Genomic DNA, 16,819 nt, shown 5'->3' with positions numbered 1-16,819 from the left:
TAAAGGGTTCTTTTATTGGTATAACATGGTCTTTCACTTGTATAAAGGGTTCTTTTACTGGTCTCTTACTGGTATAAAGTGATATTTTACTGATATAAAGTGATTTTTACTGGTATAATGTGGTATTTTACTGGTATAATGTGGTATTTTACTGGTATAAAGTGATGTTTAACTGATATAAAGTGGTATCTTGCTGGTATAAATGGTACTTTTACTGGTATAAATGGTTCTTTCACTAGTATAAAGTAATCTTTTACTGGTATAAAGTGGTCTTATATGTGTAAAGTGATGTAATGTGGTTTGTTAAACAAAAAGTGTTTGTTTACTTAGAATTAGCGATCAGAAACAGTCACTATTGAAAAGAAAAAATCAAAATGAGTCGTAAAACAAAGTGAGTCACAGTGAGTAGACGTCATTTCGCAAGAAAAAATAATGAAAACCAAGAATAAAATATTAAAAATTCAAAGCTTTGCTTCAATTATATTTATTAAAACATTTTATTGGCATGTTTTCTTAAGAAATTCCTCGCGTATGCAACGCGTTTTTGATAGTAATATTTGTAAGTATTTGTGTATGAGCACTGCAGGGCATGCCTCTATATTTCTATATTTGCCAATATTAAAATTTGTATTACTTCTAGCTAATAATTAACACCACATGAACATTTGCTTTACCTTAAATTCCGCTGCTAAATATGTGTGTATGTATGTTTGTTGTATGTCGACAACAATCGCTCAAGATATCCACAATTTATTATCCAATATGTGTATATGAATTTTAGCATTTGTTCAGGTTCTCATTTTGCAATTAAACAGCATTAACACAATCATCAGCACACACAGTTTATATATATATATATATATATATATATATATATTATTCTTATTGTTGTTGTTGCTTTTTTTGGAAAGCCCACACAAACTTTACGTATAGTATACTTAAGTATTTATTTAGGTACGTGTGTACAATTTCACAAACATTTCTATACTATTTCGATGGCAGCATGTGTATATTTCTTGTATAAAAACGATTTTATATATACATACATACATATATATGGATATGTAAATATTTTCATTAGATATGCACGAACACTTTTTCGCAAGTCAACTAAACACGTACATATTACGACGGCACAGAATTTTATTTTTAATATTAAATATTTTTATTTTTAAATTTTGTTTTAATTTTAATTTTAATTATTTTTAGTTTTAATTATTTTTTATTTTTAAAATTTTATTTTATTTTTAAAATTTTGTTTAATTTTTATTTTTATTTCTTTTAATTAATTGTAAAAATTTTATTTTATTTCTTTTTGTTTTAATATTTTTATTTTTCAATTTTTCTTCCTTAAATTTTTTTTAATCAATTCCAAATCGCTTGCAATTCGAACTCGCTTAACACTTGTAACTATTTCGCTAAAAAATCGAGCACTGATTTGCGTTTCCTCTTTCCGTTAACGAAAATACTTCGTTATTTAAGGTGTTAATGTTAAACTAATTGCAAGAAAAATAATAAAACAGCATTTTTACAACCGACGCAACGAGACGAAGACGCACAGAGACGTGTTGTATATCCGCACGCTACGAAGGAACAGGAACTAATATCGAACTAAATAAACGAGCGTGAGTATGGCAAATGAGTAGCAACGCGGCGACGGCGTGTGAAGCGACTGCGCCAACAGCAACAACGGCAAGCAGCGAGAGCGGCACGATAGCAGCAGTGACGGCAGTGCCAGCCGAGTAGTGGTGACGATAGCGACGACGACGACGACGACGACGGCGGATACAATAAGCCGGTGTTGCGGCGGCGCACTTGCGTTGACTGCCAATGAGTTTACGAGCAAAGTATTATGCCCAGCATCTGTGGATTATACGGAACGAACGCACACACGAGCATACAAACGAACATATACACGAACACACACAAGTGGAACGCGCACCACTCAGAAGCGGATAGCACTGTTGTGTGTTTGTATGTATGTATGTCGTAAAAATCTCTTTAGCAGGTAGGCAGCGCTACTCCAAAACACCAGACGCAGGGAAGTCAGTGAAAGAAGTGGAAACGACAAAAAAAAAAACAAAAAAACCTCAGCACCGAGCTAGATAGATCTACCTGCTGTAAATATACCACACTGGGGGTGCATTTTGAAAATGCCGCTGCGCATGTTGAAGATCGAAATAGCAGCGGTAGACTGCTTTAAACACACACACATACATACATATATATGTATGTATATCCAATTGTAATTGTGTGCGTGATTCTTAAATCTCGTCATCTGATACGTTTCACTTAAACAACAACATTCCATTGCTTTATGGCTTTCTTTATGCTTATCGGTTCTTATTGTTTTTTTTTTGCTTGGAAAGATTCTTCACCGTAAGTAAGTGCGAGCATTTATGAAGTATAATAGTCATCTGTGCGCTGTTAATACATAATTATGTACATATGTATATACTTAAATGCTAAAGTAAGGACTTAAGAATCATAAATATTTTTAGTACCGATATTTCGGGAGTGAAGTGGAATATGTACCCAAAATAACCACTTAGCAATATTGAAAATTTGGAAAATACAACACAAATTTTAAGATCCCGAAAAAATATTGCAATATTTATCAAACCCGATTCAGTAGCTATATAATGAATATTATAGTAAATTATTGCATACTTTTAGGGTGTCAGAGCATGGTAAATACATTTTTCTCTATTACAGCCAATAACTAATACAATTTTTTAATAATTTTCTCCAAAGAAAAATAATTGAACTATTTTTTGAAAAAATTTAAAACAAAAAACCAAAGAGTTAAAATATAAGCGAGTGGCGAATCGAACAAACCGACTGGTATAAGTCTAATATACTGGCATAATCAATCAGATATAGAGTATTAAGCTGGTTCACTATTAAATTGAGATATCTTTATACTATCTTGTAACGAATTCGACTAGATCACTTAGTAAGGACTTAAGAACCGTATATATTTTGGAGTAACGATATTTCAGGAGTGAAGTGGCACCTTAAGAAATCGCTCAGTAAAATTTTAATTTTAGGAAATAACTTCCAACTTTTGAAACCCGAGAAACAAAACTAATATATATAACTCATTGGCTATATAATAAGAATTATAATAAATGATTGCCTACTTTTAGGATATTCGAGCATGGTAAATACATTTTTCTACATTACAGCCAACACCAAATACTTTTTTTTTATATTTTCTTTCAAATAATAATGTTTGAATTATTTTATGAAAAAACTTTAAACAAAAATTAACAAATTATTAAAATATAAGCGAGTGGCGAATCGAACAAACAACTTCTATAAGTTTAATAGACTGGTATAATGAGTAAGGGATAGAATATAATGCAGGTTCACTATTAAATTCAGATATCTAGATCGATAATGTACCGAATTCTACTAGATAACTTTTTTGTCGCGTTCAAAGGAAAATTTTTAGCCAGAAATTAGGGGCCCAAATATGGTGGGTATAGAAGAGTTAATTAGTAATGACTATTTTTAAGTCTGTGTTGACTTAAAGCTTGTAGTTTTCACTATTCTAACTTCAGGGTATATTACCAGAAAGCAGAATAGAAGTTCCTGCGAGTATTTCTGGCGCTTAATATTCAATATATAATTGTCCTAAACTTGAAATTTACTTTATAATTTACTAATGACTATCAAGTATATTTAAAAACTAAAATAAAATTCGAGACTTTTGGAATTATAAATATAAACCCGAAATTTCGGTATCCCGAAAATCCCAACAAACAGATTTTTAATACCGACATACAGATATCTTAAGTGTGCGTGCAAATATGCGTTAATGGGCATTTTATATATACTCAAACACACATGTATACACACACACATCTATAGAAATAAAGTGCATGTGTGTTGCTGCTCCTCCTGCTGCACTGGATGATGTTGATGTTGATGTTGAAATATGATCGCATCGTGAGCATGTTGATGCACTGAGCACTGAACACTGTTGCTCTACAAACCACCCCTAATCTGTTCTAAGGAAAGAAAGACTGTAAACAGTGAAATCCCAAAAGAAAAAAATCAGAAATAAATAATTAAGGAAGACTCTAGCGCGGGAAGATTTTTCGGAGCACAGAGGCTACTATGTACATACAAGTATACTACATAAGAACTTCCTTTTTTCAGGCTGCGTTTTTTTGGAGTTTTTGGAATACTTTTTTTTTTTTGTTTGAAACACCAAAATACTTTTTTTTATAGAGTGTAGGCACTTTAACCCCCAGCATACAGACATATATGCTTAGGTGAAACCTTTTATCGCACATAACGGTATCCCACAGCGTTTTAAGGCACCTTTAGCTATCTAAGTAAGTGAGTAATTATCGAATATTATGCCATAAATTCTTTAGATAGTTTGATACTTGGTGAAATATTAGAAAAAAATCACATATTTAGGCACATACGTGAACTGTGTGTGTGCTACTTATCTTGATGAGAGTAGTCTAAAAGACACTTGCTGTAGCAAATTAGATTTGATAAGGAGTGCTATTGGGATGATAGTGAAATAGTGAAATGTGAAGGAAGACAGTATAGAACAAGAGTTCTGCCGCTGACCACTGACTGTTGAGGTTCTTGGTTCGGATTTTTTTACTAAACTGGATATGTTGAGATAAGAACTCTAGTTATCATTCTGTTCAGGTTGGTTTGGAAACAAAGCAAAAGTCTCAATGCGGATGTACTAACATTTATTCGAGAAGAAGCTTCGGTTGGATAGGATATACATATGTATTAATTTAACAATTTCACAAATTCTGAAAATGTTATATTGAATGAGATGAGAGAGAGTGAGCAGGTCAGGTCGAGGATAAATATCAAAATATAGGTTAGAATGAAACGAAATTATTAAAAGAATATAATTGAAGAGATCAGAGTGCAAAAGTGCTATGGGATGATATAAATCTGAAAACAAGGTATACTGATTTTAATGAACGAGCTCATGTGAAGGGAATAATATGTATTGTCTGCAGAGTGATCCAAAGAAAAAATACGACTATTATTAGTGGAAACCATCCATTTTAATGGGGAGGCCTCCTACTCCCTTTGAAATAATGGATTTTTACTTGTAGTCTTTAAGAGTCTAATATAATGAACTTACTCTAATATAAACTCAATTTTAAAATTAAATTAGAAACAATAAGGAACATTATATGAAAACATTAGTTAGAACTCTGTATAAATGGTAGTATTCCTATATTCTAAGCTGACATAACCTCAATTTTTAAAGTGCATTAGAAACAGAAAGGACTTCAATAAGAACATTATAAACTATTGGTTAAGTGGATCAAGATCTAAAAACTCTCTTTAAAGATAAAACGAGAAATTTTGGATATAACTCTGTTTAAACGGTAGTTTTTGTTTTCTTACACCAAAATTATGGAACATTGCTCTCGGGAGATTTAGTAGTTTTAATACAATTGATATAACCTCAAATTGCGAGCTAAATTGGAAGCAGTCAGAAATTAAATGAGTTTAATATGTACATTTCTTGTGGAACTACAGTCAAATGGAACCTTCAAGATTTCGAAATTCAGGGTTTTGGGCTGGAACCAGCCGAATATTAACGATAAATATTAATGGAAACTCTTTTTAAACATTTTTTCCGCTCTCTCCCTCAAAATTTTGGACTATTGTCTTCCGGGGATGGCGTAGAACTAACTTAAACTGACATAACATTAAATTTTAAATAACATTAGAAGCCACAAGGGGTTAAAAAAGAACATCTTATGGGGAAATACCTACGAATGGAGTCTTAAAAGTCTTAAAAGTCTTAAAATACAGATTATATATTTCTAACATAACCTCAAATTTTCTGAATCAATATAATATTCGCTTTTAACAAAGATTTCAAAAAACTTTTCCGCCAAATATTCGAATAATTGCCGGTTTAGCGGCAAGAAGGTGTTGTATGAAAGATTCGCCCTCCCTTTATGTTAGAATGCGGTGTGAAAACAAAATTACATATAATGTGTGCACACACATAAGTATTGTTTTACGCGCCGTTTCCGCATGTGTTTCAGACAAAATACATATATGTACAAAATCAATGCTCATTGTACGAAAATTTTAAGCAGAAATTTCACAAGCCCCACAACAATAACAACGAAATTTAGTTTTTTTTGCATGAATGCGCGAAATTCAAGCAGGCGCCCACCACCAACTGGCCACAACAACAACAACAATTAAGCAGCCGCATGTCAATCAACAATCAATCGCACACATGCCATTAATATATTTTTGTTTTTGTTTTTGTTGTTGTTGCCATTTTTGCCTTTTATTCGACGCTGTCACAACACTTGGATTTTCACAGCGCTCCCCTTGGCGCTTGCACCCGCAACGCCTTATGCGAAATTTTCTAACAAATAAATGTGTGTAGTTTTGCCCACATATGTACATATCTATAACTAAAGTGTGTGTGTGTTGTTGTTGTTGTACGCGCACATTAAAAGGTATTTAAATATCTTCACCTTCTTAACATATCAAATATTCATTTAATAAGCATAAAAATTCAAAACCAAGTCAACGACCTGCTTAATAATCAGAAGCGTACTGTGAAATGAACAAAACTAAACAAAAAAAAAAGCGTAGAAATACGTACAACAACAATGTAAAAGACAACAAAAAAATTGCTAAAAATTCAGAAAACATAAGAAACGAGCGCGGTACATATGTACACAAGCGCGTCTCAAATAAACTATTGTCGAGCTCATACAAATATGGGCAAGAGATACAAAAAACACGAAAAACAACAACAACAATAACAACAAAAAAAGAAGTTATGGCACAAAAATGTTGAAACCCAAATAACGACAATACGAGAATTCGAGCTCATAATGCTTAAGACACTACTAGATGAAGACAAAACGACGTATATAAATAATAATAAAACAACAAAAAATAACAAAGAAGAAGAAGAAGCAGAAAAAAGAAAGACAACAAAAAAAACCGAAAACCAAATTCCGGGTACCACGAAAAATGCTTCCTTAGATTCTACCGCCTCGAATTTCGGCGGATTTCGTTAATCGTCAGCTCACTAGCGAGCTTGCGTTGTTTAATTTCATTGTTTTGTTGTTGTTTTTTTTTTTTAAATTTAACTGATCTACGTGTAAATATCTACAGACATAAATAACCATATGTGAACGTGCTCGAGTTGCGCGCCAAGACGCGGCGGCAATCGTCTAACGTATAGCGCCAGCACGCAAGCGCTAGCGCAAGAGCGCGGCAGAGCGGCAGCGACTCAGGTGCGCAACGCCCGACTTGACCGACTGGTTATGCGCTCTATGATCACTCTAATGTGATTTCAGATTTGATTTGATTTGATGTGTTTGCTGACTGACTGACTGACGGTGGTGGTTGTTGTGAACTGGTGTGTGCGGATTTGTGTGGTAAAAGCGTTAGAACGCCAGCGATATGAGCAGTCAGTCAAGCCCCTCTCGCCCTACAACTAGACACTTTAAGTGTATAATGATGATTTGTATGAAGTTTGGAGAATTTGTTTGTAGCTGCGTAGATTATTTGTTAGATTTCTTGTCGATGTTAGGTGCTAAGACACTTCAAAGCGCTGAAAACAGTTATAAAAATAAGAGAAAGAAATTATGAAAAAAGAATGGTGATAGATGCCCAAAATGGATTAAGCCACTACATACAAAGCGTTACATACATATGTATATAAATGTGTGTATATATGGCTGTATGTATGATTAACAGATTCTTCAGCGCATCAATCATTTTGCTTCCAACAAGCAGTTTTTTTCGTTTGTAATTTTGTTTAAGTCAGCTTTTAAATCTGCCACATGTATTTTATTGTATGCTGGTATTCTGCTTAATCCAGCGCCCACAGTGCTTATTTCTCAAGTCGAACTTTAGCAGAAGCTGAGTTGACATATTTAATGCGAATATTAATATTATTGGAAGCGTTTTTTTAAATGAATTAATTAGTTACATCATTATAAGGGTGGGTTTAGAAGTGGCTGTATATATTTGGCAATGTTATAGGGCTTTAAATGAGATACTTCATTGTGCTGAACATCAAAATGCGTAGGTGTATCAAGCAGAGATCGTGGTTCATCTAGGCCTTGGCAATCTGTAACTCAGAAGACGACATCAAATAAATATCGACCCCTGGATTATTAAAATTTATTGGTAAGATAAAGACAGATTCGTCAGAAGTGACCTTTGTGAAGGGTGTAGCTCACAGTGGACCTAATGTAGTTACCAATAGTTAATTATTCATCGAATCTGACTTGGAGATCGAAAATTGTAAAAGCTGGTTGAAAAGATCTATTTCAATAGCATGGAGAAAGTTAGTGAGATCTACTATGAGGGAAATAGAAGAGAACTCACCGCGACTAAGAACAATGATCTCAAGTTAAGAATACTAAATAAAATAAATTCGTTGAATTTATGATTAAAGCGGTGAAGAAGCAAAATATATATTAGGTCTACAACTTTGCTTCCGCCGGTTAAAAACGGTTACAAAAATGTTATTCAAAATATAGGCCGTCGCTAGCTACAACTTTTGACCATATTTCTGGCAGCATGCGTATTCCGTGCAAATGTCGAGAATTCGGCTAAAAAAGTGACATTTTGACAGAATAAGTTTGGGATGCAAACAGATCTCTACAAATATTTTGTTGGGTTAATGTTGACACAATTGTCCAAGATCGATATAAAACGATTTAATCGATTTAATCGGTCAGTGCTTGACCTTAGAGACATATATTCTAAAGCGGCGGATGCGAAGATGGAAATTATAAAGTAAACACTTCAATAAGCACAATCATGGAGGAGAGAAGGTGTTTGAAGTTCAATATGTAGGGTACTAGTTTAGACACCGTTGAAGTCTTTTTAACTTGAAAAGCTATAAGCTTTTCCCAAGACATCAGGTTTTTTTTCGAAAAACTGTCAAGTAAAAGAAGAAGACTAGTGTAATATACATCTAAGGGCTAAGTTAGATTTTTAAATATTATAAAAATTACAAAAAATCCTTTCATTTATATCTGATAATAATACCATAAGTATACAGTTGAACTACCCTAACTGGAATCACCATAATACACAAAAAACTTCGAGTTAGTGAAACTTCAGAGTTAAGGAAGGTAATTTGTGTGAAATTTTACTTCTATCGCCAATTCAAGAGTTCGAGCTATGGAAGCTCAATTAAGAAGTCATATAGACAATATAGAAAGGAAAACTGGAGTTTCACACTAATCAAGACTAATTAATTAATTATAAGCAAATTATTTCGATTCATTTTCACTGTAACACAAATCGAAAAGGCAAAATAAATATATATTGAATATATTATATACATATGTATATAACGAAATATATATAATATCGAACTTAATTTTTTTTTTTGTATCGTCTACTATTTTTTTACATTGGAAATTCGAGATTCTGCTTGGCGGTTCAAGTATTTTTCTTTATACATTCAAACATACATATACGTATATACCTATACATAAATACACATGTGAACTTTTCTAATAAAAGTCAACTAACTTGCTTGCTTGCGTATTGGTTGGTTTTTGGCACGATGACGTTGAACTCTAAATTTTGTCGATTATACAAAAATTAAAACAAGCAAATTGTTATTGTTCTTGTTGTTATTGCTGTCGTATATGGCAAATCGCGAAACACAATACAACAAGTAGCCAAGTAGTCAAGCGACACTCTAACAAGACAAGCTAGTGAACTTAGCTGACTGTGGAATAGGCAAATGTGTGGCAAAAACGACAACAACAAAAATATACAATAAACCAACAAAGAAGTGGACAGAAAAACAATTTACTGGCTTCTTTTTGCATATTAAAAAACCAGAAAGGTTATCGAACGTTTGATATAATTATTTTTCACATCATTATTAATGCAAAGATAGTCAATACAAAGGAGAGGAGAATGAGAACAACAACAGCAGCAGCAACAAATGGCTTAAGGGGAAATGGGTAGCTAGGCGGTAATATGCGATATACAGGTGAGTGTATGATTGTGTGTGTGTGTGCGCGCATATTAACATATAGTGTTTCAGTTGAACGATAATGAACAACAAGAAAAACCAATTAAAAAACAACAACAACAATATTGTCTACAACGTCAATAAAAGCGCTGTGTGTAGAGTAGTCGATGAGCCACAGCGGAACAAGCGCTGCCGGCGTTGATGCTGCCGCTGAGCTGATCTCCGCTGTGGTGATCGCTGCGGTCCAAAACGCTAAATCATTCCAATAAACCAACAGCGCAGGTAGAATATTTTTGTGTTGGCTTATAAAACAAATAGTAGTATGTCATATGAGTGGAAAAAAAACCAAAAGAAGAAGAAAACAACCACATTTCTATAAATATATTTATGGCTACGACATTTACCACTAGACGCCTAAAACGCACACTCACCGATTTTTTATTTCAAAAACAAAAACAACAACAATAAAAAAATAAACAGAAAAATTTTTGTTGGTAGCGGTCAGCGTTCGTGCCCAAACGCGTACGCCAATTTTTTTGTTGCTGCTGTTGTTGTTCACTATTAGTTGGTCCAGTCAGCGCGCACGCGCGTCACACACACATTTAGATTATTCACGTGCGTGTGTGTGTGTGTGCGGCAGGTAAATATTCATTTTCAAATTATATCAAAATTTCTAATTGTATAGTCAATCAGGCGTAAAAGCCAGTCGAACTGCGCTATTTGGCGTGATGACGCTTTAGGAAATGCTTAGAACGCGTTGCCCCTTAGCTGGAGGTATGTATGTAGTAAGCATGCGCACGTTTTTTTGTACAACAACTCATTAAATAAGCAGTTATTGTTGATGTGGTGATACTTGAAGTTGTTGTTGTTGTATAAATATGTCAGAATTTTTTAAATTTTATAGTTTAAAAAATATAAGAAAAATTTCGAAAAATGATTAAAAATAAAAAAAAAAAAATATTAATAAAAAAATAAATAATATCTAATTATGATTTTAAAAATTTAATTTTTTTCAGAAAAGTTCATGTGAGTTATTTATAGTAAATTATTAAACTATATATTTTTTTTTTAAATAAAAAAAATTAAATTAAACTATTTTAAGTTTTTTAACTTTAATATTAAAAAAAAATTAATTTTTATAAATTCAGTTTATAATTAATGAATTATTATTAATTATTTAATAATTAAACAAATTAAAAATTAAATAAATTCTAATCATGATTTAATTTTTTGTTCCTAAAATTTTTTAATTTTTAATAAAAAAAATTAAATGTAAACTTTAAAAACATTAATTTAAATTAATTTTATATTTTTTTTAATTTTTTGAGATCAAATTATGTTTATAAATTATAATTTTAATTTTTTATTTAAAAAAAAATATTTAATATTTATGTTTTTACTTAAACCAGTTTTTAATTATTAAATTTTTATTAATTAATAATTAGTTTAAAATCAAATAAAATTTAAATTGTAAAAATTTAAATTTAATTGATTTATTACAAAAATAAAGAATAAATGTTCCTACTCACTCTTCCTATTCTTCTTATTTTCTTTGTGATACCGATTTAACAAATAGCACCCACACCAAGTATATACATATGTATATATAATTTTTCAGAGCACATTTTGTTCTCTTCCCTCCCAAGATTTTGTCTTGAACAAAATTATATCTCTAACATTCATAAAAAATAGCGACTATTAACAACTCCTTAAATATCCCCAAATAAAATTAAAAAAACCAACTGAGAGCATTGCTCACCTATGCGATGTAGGGTGCTTAACTTATGTTTACCATCTACAGGGGAAACGTCTAAGCTTATCTAAGGACGGACAACAATTATTGAGACACATATCTATATCCGGTATACATATTTACTATACAAAGTCTATACGTAGTTTAAATTTATTATTACCTGTTGTTATTAGTTATTGATTAGCTAAATTATCTCGCACGTGTCGGTAAACAGCAAATGACAAGGGTTTTGAAAAATTTCCGAAATTTTCCCTGACAACACTGAAGTGTGATTGCACAGAAGTGGATGGATTGTATATTAAACAAATTAAATACATATATTGACTTTATATAAAACAGAAAATAATAAACATTTGCAAATAATGACGTACCTTGCTAAATTGTCAAGTTTTTTGTATAGAAAAATCACGATTTTGATTCGTAGCTTACCTAAAAAGAGAAGAAGAGAAAAATTTATAAATAAAAAATATAAAAAATATTTACTTTATCATATAACAAATTTCTTATTTTCTTTAATTTAAATAATAATCTGGATGTATTATATTTATAGACATTGCTGCACACACGAGTGTCTCATCAACACTTATAATCGATAGTTATGACTCATCGACTCTCAACATTTAGTGACGCAATTAAATTGTCGATTGTCGTTCTTTATTTTGTTATTCACACTCTTAAGTTTAAGATTATTGAAATTAACGTCATATTTTGTTTGTGTATAATGTACAGTAGTACAAGTGAAAGCCTATTCGCGAACAGCTGATTCATGAATTCATCATCAGCTGATGTAAAAAGACATGTGTATGTGTGTAGTTGAGAACAGCTGTTTTTAGGATTGAAAGTGAAAAGCTTCTGAATGCAATTTTTACATATTTCTGACTTCCAGAAGTTATTGCATAAAATCTGATCTAAGACCGAATGTAAAAATAACAAGAATGATCCACATTTTTCTATGTTTTTTTAGTAGAAAATCACATACTTATAGAGGATATAGAATTTATTAACATCTAAAGAAAATATATAATTATTAATTATGCTAAATATAGTTTTATATATTTTTTTAAAACACTCTTTTAGCGCCAAAATTGATCCCATAATATTTGAAAATATATCTAAAAATTCACAAAAATTAACACATCAATTTAAAAGAAAGAACACGTTTATCAATTTCACAAGGCACTCATAAAATATACACTTGCTATAAAAAAAAAACAATTATAAATTACAGGGTGACTGGTAAAAAATATTTAAGAAGGCAGTATTTACTTTGATCCCTTAAGATAAGATCGATTAAATATTAATTATAATTAATGATAATTATCATTTTATTTTATATATATTTTATTTTCAAAATAATTTCACATAAAATAATTATAAAAATATATATATTTTTTAATATGGAATAATAATTTTAACATTTTTTATTTTAAATAATTTTTATTTATTTATTTTTATTATTTTTTGTTTAACGAATTTCAAATCCACCCAAATGACTCACCCGTTTTTATAAACACACTTTAAATATTTATTTGCATGTCTGCACTCAAATATTTATGGCAAATTTTGTGTTTAAATAAAGAATCTTATCAAACGGCAGTTAAATGCTGCGGAAACGTGTGTCGTATTAATTACCACAACATGAACCCATACAAACACACCGCACATATAAGTATATGTAAACAAAAATTAATAAAATTTAAATTTATTGGCGAAAGAGAGATGCGATATCATATGCACCGAAAAGCAACACAATTAATTTAAATAGCATTTTCGGGTGCTTTCTTTGGTGACACCACAAAAGACAGATCGTTCGATTAAGTAACGAGTACATTTTGGAGTGCGTTACTGTTGTGGTTTTTATCTATTGAGTGAGAGGCTGATAAATTGGAAAGCAGAAGCAGCACTTGAAACTGACTTATTGATTGGCACTTATGAGAGTGCCAGAGTGGGTTGCATTGCTAGATTAGGATTCATGTTTTAAAAGTTAGTATGTGAATATTGTTAGTGTAGTAGATGTGAGAAATAAATAAATGAAAATATATATATTTTGATATTATTTTTAAATGTTGACTTGTAAAATCTTATTTAAAAAATAACAATTAATTTGTAATAGAAGATTTTCAAAAATACTATTTTTAAAAGGTTTTTACTTATAAAATAAAAATAAATTAAATTAAAATATACAAATTGAAATATATACAGTAGTACTAACTCGAATCACAACAGTCTACAAAAAACTTCGAGTCGGGAGACTTCCGGAAGGTTATTTAAATGAAATTTGACTTCTATTGCCAAAACAAGAGTTCGAGTTATGGAAATTCAACTGTAATTATATATTTTTGAAATTTCTTTTTATCAGAGAAAGCTGTTAGGAAAAATACCTAATTCTGATATTTAAAAATTTTCAAAAATACTATTATTTTATTTTATTAATTCAAAATTAAAAACATTTAGAAGATTAATTTAGTTTAAATATTTTATATATATTAAACATTTAACCAAATAAAAATTATATTTCTTTAATTTTGAAATTAATATATTTTTTTTATATTTATATAACTCATATTTAAAAAAAAAAAATTGGTTTTAGCTTTTATTGCTGTTGCCGAATGTTAAGGGAGGGGTCTGGGTTTCAGCGCAAAAAAAAACACTCTTTTTGTAATTTTTTTTCTCAAATATCGATTAAGCAATTTTATTCAAACCTTCTATACATTATTGAGCATTGTCTTGACTATGTTCTGTAAATTTTTCATGCAAAAATATTAAACCATTAGCCCGTGACAGAGCTTCCCCTAGGACGTCTTGAAAAAAAAAAAAAACAATTTGCGGTGTTCACTGTAACTCGGCCGGAAATTATCCGAAAATGGAAAACCATACAAATTTAGTTAATTTTTAAACAAATCTTCCCCCCAACGTTCTCTGATTATTTGTTATTTTATTTAAAAATTTTTGGCGGCCATCTAAAGTGTGAACCGTTATTTTCGACTAAAATTTCCGCCATTTTCAGGGTGGGAAACACCCTTAATGTTAAAAAAAATTACTAAACGTAGGGGGGAGGTATTTTATGTGAAGAAAATGTGTACCAAGTTTGAAATGAATCGGTCGAGCAGTTTTCAAATGGCAGTGAACACGGACTTCAAAAAAGTAGTTTTGAGAAAAACGCGTTTAAAGCTGCACTGCAATCCCAACCGCCCGTAGCTGTTAGAGTTAGAGCGTTAAAGGCCCCGAGACTAATTAAACAAAAACTTCAAGAATATTGCTTAGATCGGATTAAAATTTTGAGGACATATTCTTGAAATGTTAAACAATAAGATAAAAAAAAATCGATTTTTCGAAAGTGAAAACCCCGACCCCTCCCTTAAGAAAATAAAATAAATATTTTTAGTTATGAAAAAAGTATTAAAAATTAAAAAAAAAGAAAATTACAAGATATTTTTTTTTAGTTATGCAAAAAAAATTTAAATGCAAAGAAAATTAAGTGAAAAATATATTATGGAATATTTTTTTTAATTCCGAAATACAAAAAATTTAACCAAAATAAAAATAAATTTTAAACAAATAAAAAAATATTTTTGTGTTTCTTAATTTTTGAAATCAATTTTATATTTATCTTTTATATATTTATAATTTTTTTCTTTTAACGTTTATTGAATTTTTTTTAACTGGACGGAAAGTAATAATTACATAACTGAAAAAAAAATATTTAAAATTTTTTAACTATAAAGAAAATGTAAAAGAAAAATTAGTAGTAGCAGAATGTTTCAAAGTCTTTTTACAACATAAAAAAAATTGAAAAACATTGAAATTTATATGTTAAGGAAGTTGAAACTTAATCAAACACATTTATATGTTTTTAAAGCACATAGATTACAACAAAAACAATAAGGTTAATAAACTACAATAGAAAAGTAAAAAAATCAAAAATGTGTATTGATAATCTCTAAATGAAATAAAAATCTTCTTATACCTTATCAAACTTTCTTAATACATATCTTATCAAATCTAGGCACTTTAGCAAACGCTATCGAATACTAGCTGGTATATTAGCAACTAATTTCCTCTTTCACTCTGATAACAGCTCACCTCATCGCTAGCTAGAGATCACTACTAAATTGAAGAGCACGTTGTACATATCTACATAAGTATGTCTATGCAAATATACAACATAGAAGTCAACCACATGAGTGCCTCTTTTGAAAACTTTGTAAACTATATGTAGAACCGACATTATACACGTAACTTTGTGTGCATATTTACTAAAGTAAATTGAGCACAAATAAGGAAGTAATCGCTTCAACGTTTTGTTTTATGATCACATTTTCATTTGTCGTATTTTTATTAGCTTTTATTGTTAGTAGTCGCACATTTGTTTGTTGTGACACTCTTTACTTGTTTTATTTATTTTTTTCATTTGCTGTTTCTGTTTGCTAAAGTTGATGATTATATATCTACTAATTTTTTTTATTTTATTTTATTTTTTTTGAGAATTCTGTAACATAAATATTCAAGCGTATGCGCGCAAGTGTCGACGCAGATCACTACTTGTTTGATTAAATTTTTTTGATGTAGAAGAGGTTATTGAATTATGATGGTAGATCGAAGGCGGAAAGGGTTGCTTAGAATACTGCTATAAACCTAAATAGCAAAGCGCTAATACATAATTTTACATATTTACAGAAATTTATGCAGAAATACAAACATACTACTACACACATACATACAATGAGTGGGCATCTCAATTTCCCAGCTCAAGTTCCCTGCCTTCAGCAATTTTCTACTTCTACAATTACGTGCCGTCATCAACCTCAGCCCCCTACTTGCTTGCAGTTTGCCTACTATACTACAACAACACCCTAATCGCGCTGATATATATTTACAATTTACATGTAAATACTGATATACTGATTATTGTTAGTGTTGTTGTTGTTGTGTAGGAAAATGTGCAGTGTGCGGTCAAACGCATGCGTCATTAGTTAATAATGGAGAACAACTCTGTTTCCGCGTTTTGCCAATCGTTTGTTGTTATAGTTGTTGCATTGACTGCAGTTGTTGTTGTTATTATTGTTGTCAGT

At 30.6% G+C, this 16,819-nt stretch overlaps 1 protein-coding gene across 7 annotated transcripts in view; it reads right to left on the bottom strand.

Annotated features, from left to right (window-relative positions):
• The window catches only part of LOC105220120 (ets DNA-binding protein pokkuri), a 99,466-nt gene that overhangs the window by 15,205 nt on the left and 67,442 nt on the right, over positions 1 to 16,819 (bottom strand). The window contains exon 2 of one of the 7 annotated variants that reach the window (XM_054227337.1): positions 12,119 to 12,176. The exons of 4 other annotated variants lie outside the window; for them this stretch is intronic. The gene's annotated coding sequence lies outside the window, so the exon portion shown is untranslated. Of the gene's footprint in view, positions 1 to 674; positions 1,224 to 11,907; positions 12,049 to 12,118; positions 12,177 to 16,819 lie in introns of those variants that run through there. 2 more of the 7 variants (XM_054227342.1, XM_054227340.1) reach the window with 2 other exon arrangements.

Source organism: Zeugodacus cucurbitae, chromosome 3 (assembly GCF_028554725.1).
Source record: "Zeugodacus cucurbitae isolate PBARC_wt_2022May chromosome 3, idZeuCucr1.2, whole genome shotgun sequence".
Classification (NCBI taxonomy): domain Eukaryota; kingdom Metazoa; phylum Arthropoda; class Insecta; order Diptera; family Tephritidae; genus Zeugodacus; species Zeugodacus cucurbitae.
This window is presented reverse-complemented; position numbering and strand designations above follow the sequence as displayed.